General features: G+C 42.3%; 1 pseudogene; it reads right to left on the minus strand.

Moving 5' to 3' along the window:
• Positions 1 to 4016: 4016 nt before the first annotated feature.
• Positions 4017 to 4180, minus strand: LOC118638083 (annotated as a pseudogene).
• Between the last annotated feature and the right edge of the window lie 6936 nt (positions 4181 to 11116).

Below are 11116 nucleotides of genomic sequence, written 5' to 3' on the forward strand. Positions count from 1 at the left end.
GGAAAATAAATGGAAAGGACAAAGCATTTATCCTGTATGAACTAGATTTCATGGCATGTGAGATATCAATGTATTGCCTCTCAGCTCCCAGTCCACACTTCTTGGCTCTGCACTGTGATACTGGTATTGGATCCTGTAAACATTTCTCCTGTTGCACCCTGGAGTAGTAGTAAGTTTTTGTCAGTAGAGGATGCTGGAAGGACATTGTAGGAGGAAGAAGTTTCTTTTTGGTTCCAGTATGCTTTCCTGCTTGTTCCTGCTGTACACAATGGCCAAGAGTATGGAGGACACCCCAGTGAGTTTTAGTGGCACTCCCACCCCCCATCAATACCCCCCATATTGAGCTTTGTCAGCACTCCAGTTTCCTGCTCACCAGCCCTAGCCTAAAGCACTTTGGTGAACTTCCCCACTATCCAATGGGCACAGCCATATTCTCTCCATCATTGAGGATGGGGAGACCCTCTTCCAGTTTGTCACTCCTTTGGGTGCTATGACTCGGCTCCAGAAGTGTGACTATCTGCTAGTCCCATATTCCCATATTCTTTAGAGTTGCTTAACCTCCTGTTGGTTAACTCCATATTACTATTTAATGATTTCTTATGTTAAAATATTCTGTTCAAATCACTGTAGGGTTTCTTTCTCTTTTCTGGACTCTAACTGATATTCAAATAGTTGACAAAAGAAAGTTCTATATACAAGTAGACCAGCTAATGAATATGCAAGAATGATATGATTAGAATAATTTAGAGTGAAAAAAATAGATCTAGACAATGATCCTCAATGGAGGCTACAGCCATTTGGTGAAAGGCTGATGGGGAACTGAATAATGAATGGATCAGTCTGATTACACCTGTATCCAGAGGTGTGAGCTAATACAGATAAGCTTCAGCACCCCTCACTTGCATGGTCCCCTCCTAAGACCTAGAATCTCATTTTGTATTTGTAATTTTTATTTCTTCCTTTTAAAGAATGCTCCTCAAATAGAAAACGTCACTGTCCATATACCAGGTTCACTGTGTGAACCTTAAGATCACAAAAACAGAAACAACCAAACACTGATGCATCTCCTGATGTGATGGAACAAGACATAGTGACATCCGTGAAATACCTTTCCCAAAAATTTAACTGCAAACTGATCAAGCCTCCTGATACAATCACCAATTTATATAAACACTTGTGATAGAAAAACATGACACCATCAGAATACAATAGCAACTCCAAAATAGGGGAGACTTTTTTTCTTTATCCTCACCCGAGGACATTTTTCCATATTTTGTTCAGATAGAGTGGGAGGAAGAGAGAGAGAGAGAAACATCGACGTGAAAGGGACACACCAAGTGGCTGCCACCCGCACGAACAACCAGGACCAGGGACAAACTGCAACCCAGGTACATGCCCTTAGCGGGAACCGAACCCAGGTCTCTCTGAACTGCAGGCCGACACACTAACTGCTGAGCCAAACTGGCCAGGGCTGGGAGACTTCAACAAATACAAAACAAGTTAAAAAAGAAAAAGTTGAGGCAGGGTGGGAGACTGTCATAGATTTTTTTTTTTAATTTTTTTTCTTTATTGATTTTAGAGAGAGAGGAAGAGAGAGGAAGAGAGAGATAGAAACATTGATGAGAGAGAACATCAATTGGCCATCTCCTGCATGCCCCATACTGGGGATCGGGCCCATAATCTGGGCATGTGCCCTGACCAGGATTCGAACCAGCGACCTCTTGGTGCATGGGTCAACGCTCAGCCAGTGAGCCACACCAGCCAGGCTGTCATAGATTTTTAAAAGACTTTTGAAAAAAATATCACCAAAAGCAATGTGTGTACCTTTTTTGGATCCCAATTCAGATTAAAAAAAAAAAACAAAAACACTTATGAGATCATCAAAACTAATTCTTTTAATTATTTTTTTTTTATTGTTTAAAGTATTACAGATGTCCCCTTTTTTCCCCGTTGATCCCTTCCTCCCCACTCCCACCTCCCTCTTGCTTTCCCCAACTTAATGTCTGTGTCCATTGGTTGTGCATAGAGATCATCAAAATTTCTATGCTGACTGGATCTTAGATGGCATTGAGGAATTACTGCTAATTTCTTTTAGATGTGGTAATGGTATTGAGGATATATTTTTTAAAGAGTTATTGTCTCTTAGAGATATATGTTTTGAATCAAGTGATATAAAGTGTGGGATTGTTTTTAAAAAATAATCTAACAAAGGGTTCAATAATAGGTTACAGATAAGTGCAATTGATCATATATTGATAAATGGTGAAGCGAGGTAATAGACACATAGAGGTTCACTATAAATATAATAATTATATTCAAACTTTACTGTATGTTTGAAAATGCCACCATAAAATGTTCAATGAGCCCTGGCCGGTTTGGCTCATGGTAGAGCGAAATCCTGTGGACCAATGAGTCCCAGGTTTGATTCCAGGCAAGGGCACATACCTGGGTTTCAGTTGGTCCTCAGCCCTGGTCGGGGTCGTGTGAGAGGCAGTCAATGTGTCCCTCTCACATCGATGTTTCTCTCTCTCTCCCTTTCTCGCTCTCTCTTTTTTTTTTTTATCCTCACCCGAGGACATTTTTCCATTTTTTGTACAGATAGAGTGGGAGGGAGAGAGAGGAAGAGACAGAGAGAGAGAAACATCGATGTGAAAGGGACACATCGAGTGGCTGTCACCACACGACCAACCAGGGCCGGGGACAAACTGCAACCGAAGTACATGCCCTTAGCGGGAACCGAACCCGGGTCTCTCCGGACCACAGGCCCATGCTCTAACCGCTGAGCCAAACCGGCCAGGGCTCTCCCTCTTTCTTTACCTGAAAATAAATGGAAAAATATCCTTGGGTGAGGATAAAAAAAAAGAAAGTTCAATGAGTCTGGCCGGTGTGGCTCAGTGGTTGAGCATCGACCCACGCACCAAGAGGTCACCAGTTCAATTCCTGGTCAAGACACATGCCCAGGTTGTGAGCCCAATCTCCATGTGGGGCATGCAGGAAGCAGCCAATCGATGTTCTCTCTCATCGATGTTTCTATCTCTCTCTCCCTTTCATTTCCTCTCTCTCTAAAATCAATAAAGGAAAGAAAAAACGTTTAATGAAATAAAGTGTATTAATATGCAGATGGTATATTATCTGCATATTAATAACCAAATTAATAATGTATATGACAGTTTACAGAGTATTTTTCACACATAATTTAATGTAATCCTAACCTCAGGCCTACAAGATAGGTTTTATTGTCTTCATTTCACAGGGAACAATTTCAGAGTGGTTAATTCAGTGGCTCAGAGGCCTGGAGCTCGGAGGAGGCAGAAAAGGGATTCAGATCCAAGTCCTTGATTTCTAAACCCCATACTCCACCTGGTGAGGTAGATGACAAGCTGGATGATCCAGGTTGTCACTTAGCTTCTCAGCCTTAGGAGAACTGGAACAATAATATTTAGCCTGACTTCTTCTTAGTTGTTGAAAAATTCAAGTCTAATGATTTCTAAAAAAATGCTTTATAAATTGTAAAATGCCCTGTAAATTTATGTATTTATTTTTATCCTCACCCTAGGACATTTTTGCATTTCTCTTCAGATAAGCAGGAGGGAGAGAGGAAGGAAGAGAGAGAGAGAAACATCAATGTGAGAGAGACACATCGACAGGTTGCCACCCACACGACCCTAACCAGGATACATGCCCTTAGTGAGAACCGAACCTGGGACTCTCTGGTTAGCGGGCTGACACTCTAACCGCTGAGCCAAACCGGCCAGGGCTGCCCTATAAATTTAGATAATCATATTTGACTAGTTTTCTCTACAAAAATGGAAGAAAGCAGAGAGTTCTAAGGGCTAATCTTGGACAATGCAAAGTGTGCTCTTGGCAACCTCTATATCCTCTTTCTATAGACCTCCTCATATTCCCAAATCCATCCCTTCCATCATTATTAACTGATAATGATTAAGATGTTTTTCCTTGTAGTTCATTTGCTTGCCATTGTCCCTAGCATATTGTGTTATGTCACTTGTGGAAACAGAGACTCCAAAATAGCTGTTTATAACTCAAAGCTTTCTGGCTTGCTTTTAGGCTATTAAAATGAATATGAAACTGCATGCTTGGTATGTTCTGCTTTTGTCCAGAATTCTCTGATAAGAACAGTTAACTACACTTGATCTTAGCCAAAAGGCTAAGAAGCATTTGTCCAGAATTCTCTGTTAAATTATTTGCACTAAGTCATCAAAACCCATGAAGTTTCATCAAGTGACACTGGAAAACAGGTGATAAACTTTCAATTCTCTAGGCGGAGAAAAATTGAGTGGTACAATTAAAATGGCTGATATTAAACAACAATAACCACAAAAACAAAAAACAGAAACAAAACTTCTCTGGGGACTCGGTGTAGACCATCCAAACAGCCATGTCAAATGGCAGCTTCCAGACAACCACTTCAAAAATCTTGTTCTGAAACACACATTCAATTATTGCAATGCAGTTCTGCCAGTGAATTATTTAAATACTAACAAAAGTACTTAAATATAACTATTTTATCTTAGATAAGGTATTTTATTTGTAATTATTTCTTTTATAGTAATAGTTTTAGCTATAAACAACTTTGGAAGTATTGTTACTTCACTGGGTCTCAATTTTTTTAGCCAAAAGTTAGAAATAATAATAATATTTATCTCATGGATTAAAATTAAATGAAAACAGATGTGTAAAAGTACTTTGTGCTTTGCTCAGGGCCTGGCACAAAGCAGGTGCTAAATGTTAGTGTCTCTTTGAATGTAAATACTTATTAAAGTGTGCATTTCAGTCTATAATTGCCACAAGAGCTCAGGGAAGGAGAGTTTTGTAGATACCATGGTACCAGCAATTCTGAAAACGGGGCCTAGCCATGTGACAAAACAGTCTAGGATGTCAATTTTAGAATCTTGGTGCTGAGTATATGGCTATTCACTAAACATTTTTCTTTTCTTTTTTTTTTTAATCCTCACCCAAAGACACTCCTCCACTTTTTGTTCAGACAGAGTGGGAGGGAGTGGAAGAGAGAGAGACAGAAACATCGACGCAAAAGGGACACATCAAGTGGCTGCCACCCACACGACCCAACCAGGGCCGGGGACAAACTGCAACCGAGGTACGTGCCCCTAGCGGGAACAGAACCCAGGCCTCTCCGGACCGCAGGCCGACGCTCCAACTGCTGAGCCAAACCGGCCAGGGCTCACTAAACATTTTTCAACTTTTCTGAATGTTTGAAAATTGTACAATAAAATGTTGGGAGATGAAGTTAAACATAAAATCTGGTGACCCCTCTGAGCTGTCATGGTTATGAGTAGCCTCAGGAGAGTAAATGAAAATCACTGTCCAGATTTGTGAACCCACAAGATGGGCACCAGGGAGGGAGAAATGCAGGCAGGGGTGCACTGGGGGAGGCCAAGGAAGCAGCCCTTTCTGATGGGTGGACACAGTGCTGGAACCCCAGCTCACAGAGGGTCTTCCTTGTGCAGCCAGGAAAGTTGATATCACTTGGAACATCTGTGCAGGACTTCACCGCCAGACAAGCCATGATCATTTCCAGTTCTGCTTCCAGCCAGTGGGGAAGGGGGTGGGGGGGTGAGGGGGTGCGCCTGTGTTACAAACAATTACCCTGCTTTCAAAATGGAAAATTTCAGTCCTAGGATTTCAGCAGAAACTTCTGGAGTTTGTGAAAGGTACCTCACTACTCAAGAGCTGAATTAAATAGTAAAATTTCAGAACTGCTGTAAAAGTGAGTCTCACATGCCCTGAAAATAGCATGTATGGGTGATTCATCGGATTTTAATGTCTTGTTTTGGTTTAATGGATCACACAGGACATCGTTTAGGAGAGTATGGTGAAATACTTAGGCCAAACACAGTAAGGGGTTGCTATCTACAATTCACAATTCACTGAGGTACATACAGTTCCCTTAACATTTAGTCAAATAAGAATATATGTGAATATCTTAAGTCTGGACAAAGATTTAAATATTTTAAATATTATTGGAGTAACATAAAAATTACAACTAAACTACAGAACAACCATCATTCAGAACCACCTGAAATAGAAATGAAGGGAAATCCTACAACTACAAAATTAAAGAAGCCACATCAAGACCAGTAGGCGGGGTGGAGGTGTGGATGGGCTGGTCCCACACTCACATGTATCAGATAAAATTCATGAAGGATACCTCAGCTGTGAAGGTCCTCCCTGAGGAGTGAGGGGTCCCATCCCACACCAGGCACCCAGCTTAGGGTTCCAGTGCCAGGAAGAGAAGTCCCCATAACTTCTGGCTGTAAAAAACAGCAGGAATTGAGGCTGAAAGAGGTTGAGGCTTCTGGAGCCCCAGGCAGTTCCTATTAACGGGCCCATGCATAGGCTCATCCTCCAGGCTCCAGCATGGGGGAGGTAGGCTGAAAGGTACCAGAGAGCCCAGCTGGTGTGGCATCGACTCATGCACCAAAAGGTTGCAGTTCAATTCCCAGTTGGAGTACATACCCGGGTTTCGGGCTCAGTCCCCAGTGGGAGGCATGCAGGAGGCTGCCAATCAATGGTTCTTTTTCACATTGAGGTTACTATTTTTTTCTCCTTCTCCCTTCCCCTCTCTCTAAAAATCAATAAAAATATATTTTTGAAAAAGAAAGGAGACTTAAAGTGAAGAACTGAGTTGTTTGGCGTTGGGCAAGGGCTGGAGGGGCAGTTTCTCCTGGGTAGACACGCTGGTGGAGGCCGGTGTTCCTTTGGTGAGCCCTTCCCTCACAAGGCCAGCAGACAGCTGCCATATCTGGGACTCCAGCAACATGGCTCACACTGTTTGTCCCACCCTGGTAATTCCATGAGGACCTGCCCCACCCAACTTTCAGGCCACTAAAACTGTTTCCAGTGGCTTTACCATAGGAATGGCCTATACTGTATTGGCTCCTGTTTTAGAGTTTCCTAAATTCTCTCAAAAAAGCAGCATCTGGCCTCAGCAAGCTCCCTATCTCTTACTAACTGGCCCCAGGCCTGGCACTAGGAGCAGCCAGCCTTGGGTCACAACTTGGCTTTGCCTGGGCACCTCCAAGCCCAGCACAAAAAGCAACCATCTTCAGATCGCTTTGTAGCTTATACCTGGTGGCCCCAGGTAGAACACAGGCAGTGGCTGACCTTGGCCTGTGCCTCCTGGGAGACCCCAGAGCCAGCACACCTAGTGGACAGCTTCAGACCACAGCAAAGCACCACCAATCAACCATTTCCACAAGCAACACACTCAAGGAGTGAACTCAGTAGGTACCAGAGCTCTGCTGAAGTAAGTCTTCCTGTGTGGTGAGCCCCTGTACAGCTCTAAGGTAGTCAGAGGTCAGTGGGCACAGCCAGTCCTTGCAGCTGATCAGCCAGAGTAAATCTCTCCCATTGACATGCCAACAGCAGTCAAGACTCAATTACAACAAAAGGATGCACAGTCCATATAAGGGATGCACCTCGAGGGTACAGCTGGGGTGATCAGGGAGGCTGTGTCAGGTGGCCTATAGGACACCTACAATAGGCCACCCTAGGAAGCCTAGGAGACATAGAAACTCTACCTTATACATAGAAACAAACACAGGGAGGCAGCCAAAATGAGGAGACAAAGAAGCATGTCCCAAGTGAAAGAACAGAACAAAACTCTAGGAAAAGAATTAAATGAAATGGAGGTAAGCAATCAATCAAATGAAGAGTTCAAAACACTGATTATAAGGATGCTCAAGGAACTTAGTGAGGGCCTCAAGAACATAAAAAAAAGACCAGTAAGAAATGAAGGATGCACAGTCAGAAATGAAGGAGGCACTAACTGAAATAAATAATAATTTACAGGGAATCAATAGTAGAGTAGGTAAAGCAAAGAAGCAAACCATCAATTTGGAATATAAGGAAGCAAAACACATCCAATCAGAACAGCAAAAAAAAGAAAAAAAAGAATCCAAAAAAATGAGGATAGTGTAAGGAGCCTCTGGGACAACTTCAAGCATACCAACATTTGCATCATGGGGGTGCCAGAAGGAGAAGAGAGAGAGCAAGAATTTGAAAACATATTCAAAAAAATAATGACAGAAATCTTCCCTAACTTGGTAAAGGAAACAGACATACAAGTCCAGGAAGCACAGAGAGTCCCAAACAAGATGAATCCAAAGAGGCCCACACCAAGACACATCATCATCATCAAAATGCAAAAGGTTAAAGACAAAGAGAGAATCTTAAAAGGAGCAACAGAAAAGCAGTCTGTTACCTACAAAGGACCTCCCCTACGACTGTCAGTTGATTTCTCAAAAGAAACTTTGCGGGCCAGAAAGGAGTGGCAAGAGATATTCAAAGTGATGAAAAGCAACAAGCTACAACCAAGATTACTCTATCCTGCAAAGCTACCATTTAGAAGCAATGGATATATCAAGAGTTTCCCAGACAAGAAGCTAAAGGAGTTCATCACCCCCAAACCAGTATTGTATGAAATGTTGAAGGATCTTCTTGAAAAAAAAGAAGATAAAAATTATGAACAATAAAATGGCAATAAATACATATCTATCAACAACTGGATCTACAAACAAAATGAACAAGCAGAACAGAAAAGACTCATAAATACAGAGAACTTTTTGTTGGTTGCCAGATGGGAGGGGTGTTGGGGGGATGGGTGAAAAAGGTGAAGGAATTAAGAAGTACAAATTGGTCATTAAACTGAAGAACCTCAAAAGGAAAGGGAGGTGTGGGGGGGGAGATAAACCAAATAACTTATATGCATATTTGCATAACCAATGGACACAGACAATAGTGTAGGGAAGGCAGTAGGGGGCTGGAGTGGGGAGGAGGGGGTGAAGGGGGGGGAGGGGGGACATCTGTAATATATTCAACAATATTGCCCTGGCCGGTTTGGCTCAGCTGTTGGAGCATTGGCCTGCGGACCAGAGAGTCCCGGGTTCGGTTCCCGCTAGGGGCTCGTACCAAAAAACAATAAAGATAAGTTTTTTAATTTTTTTTTTTTGTTCAGGTAGAGTGGGAGGGAGAGAGAGGAACAGAGAGAGAGAGAGAAACATCGATGTGAAAGGAACACATTGAGTGGCTGCCACCCGCACAACCGACCAGGGCCGGGGACAAACTGCAACCGAGGTACGTGCCCTTAGCGGGAACCGAACCCGGGTCTCTCAGGACCACAGGTCGACGCTCTAACCGCTGAGCCAAACCGGCCAGGGCAAGATAAGTTTTTTTAAAAATAATAAAATAAATAAATATTACTGAAGCCAATAAACATCTGTTGGGCACCTACTATCTAGCATGTAACTATTATGAAGTACAGAAAACATTACTTTTTCTATAATGTGTGAATTATGTAATTCCAGGAATGTGTCATATTCAAGCCTTTTGTAACACAATCTCTTCACCTGTACTTCTTCTGTGAGAATCACTGTAGTCTTTATAGTCACATAAGTAACAAATATGAGGCAGAATAGAAACACTATATTCAGCTAGTTAGGAGTCATCATTATTTTTTTAATGTGTTTAAATGGAAAATGCTAATGATTTGGAAGGCTATAAACTGAAAAATAAAGTCTACCTTCATACAACACTCCCAGTCTCACTTCCCAGAGGTCACCCTGATAACAAATTTTTGCATCCACTTCTTGAAAACTTTACACATATGCAAGTATATATGTGACCCAAATGTTGGCTGTCCACCTCATCTGCATGGCTGACTCTCTTTGGTCCCATGCCATGCTTGACATAAGACTCAGACTTTTGATCAGCATTTACAAGAAACCTAATTATACCAAATACATCCTGATGTTTAAAGAACTCCTACATGGGGAGGAGGGTGTCAATGGGGTAAAAAAGGAGAAACATCTGTAACAAAAATAAAAATAAAAAAAATTTTTTTTAAAAATAAATAAAAAAATAAAGTACTCCTACAGATTGGTAGGGTTAGGGAGAAGAGTCACATTGACCTGCATCAGCATCTCTCAAACAAAACTACTGTATGTTCAACATGTATCTTTTCCATAGTCTTGGCAGCCCATACTCAGCATTCTCCTCTTTGGCCCTAATTCACTGCATCCAGCCAACACACACACACACACACACACACACACACACACACAGCCTCAGTAATTCTGGTCATGCCTGTTCCAAGAAGCTTTGTGGGTCCCTGCTGCCAGTGTCAACTTTCTGTTCTCATTTCCCAGCCAATTGCTTCAGAGACAGTTTTCTCCAACCACACAGGGACTCACATTTCAGTGTGACCTCATCATTTCTCACCCGGAATGTCACACACTTCCTAAAATATTCTCCCTGCCATCAAGTTCTGTGAATTCTAGTTCATCCCCCCACCCATTCCCATCTTAACCCCTATCTTCTAACAACCACCCCAGTTAAAGTGTATTTAACTAGTCCCTTTTCGATGGACTTTTAGGTTGCTTCTAGTTTTCTCTTGCTGTATTAAGTAAACAATGTTATAATTAATTTCACTGAATATACATCTTTGTACACTTATGAGTTTGTTGTAAATGCTCAGAAGTACAACATCTGAGTCAAGAGACATGTGCAAGTATATATGTAGCCCAAATGTTGGACATATCGCAATTGGATATACCTTGATAAATTGCTCTTAAAAAAATTTTTTTTTTCTGTATTGATTCTTTAGAGAGAGAGGAAGGGAGAGGGAGAGAGAGATAGAAACATTGATGAGATAGAACAGCGATTGGCTGCCTCCCACTGGGGATTTGGCCCACAAACTGGGCATGTGCCCTGATGGGGAATTGAACCCGTGACCACTTGGTGCATGGGTTGATGCTCAACCACTGAGCCACACTAGTGGAGTAATAAACTGCTCTTTTTTTTTTTTTAATCCTCACCCGAGGATATTTTTCCATTTTTTGTACAGACAGAGTGGGAGGGAGAGAGAGGAAGAGAGAGAGAGAGGGAAACATCGATGTGAAAGGGACACATCGAGTGGCTGCCACCCGCAAGACCAACCAGGGCCGGGGACAAACTGCAACCAAGGTACATGCCCTTAGCGGGAACCGAACCCGGGCCTCTCCGGACCGCAGGCGGACGCTCTAACCGCTGATCCAAACCGGCCAGGGCTAAACTGCTCTTTTAAATGACACAAATG

The sequence above is a fragment of the Molossus molossus genome, unplaced genomic scaffold (genome assembly GCF_014108415.1).
Source record: "Molossus molossus isolate mMolMol1 unplaced genomic scaffold, mMolMol1.p scaffold_m16_p_20, whole genome shotgun sequence".
In the NCBI taxonomy this organism is placed as follows: domain Eukaryota; kingdom Metazoa; phylum Chordata; class Mammalia; order Chiroptera; family Molossidae; genus Molossus; species Molossus molossus.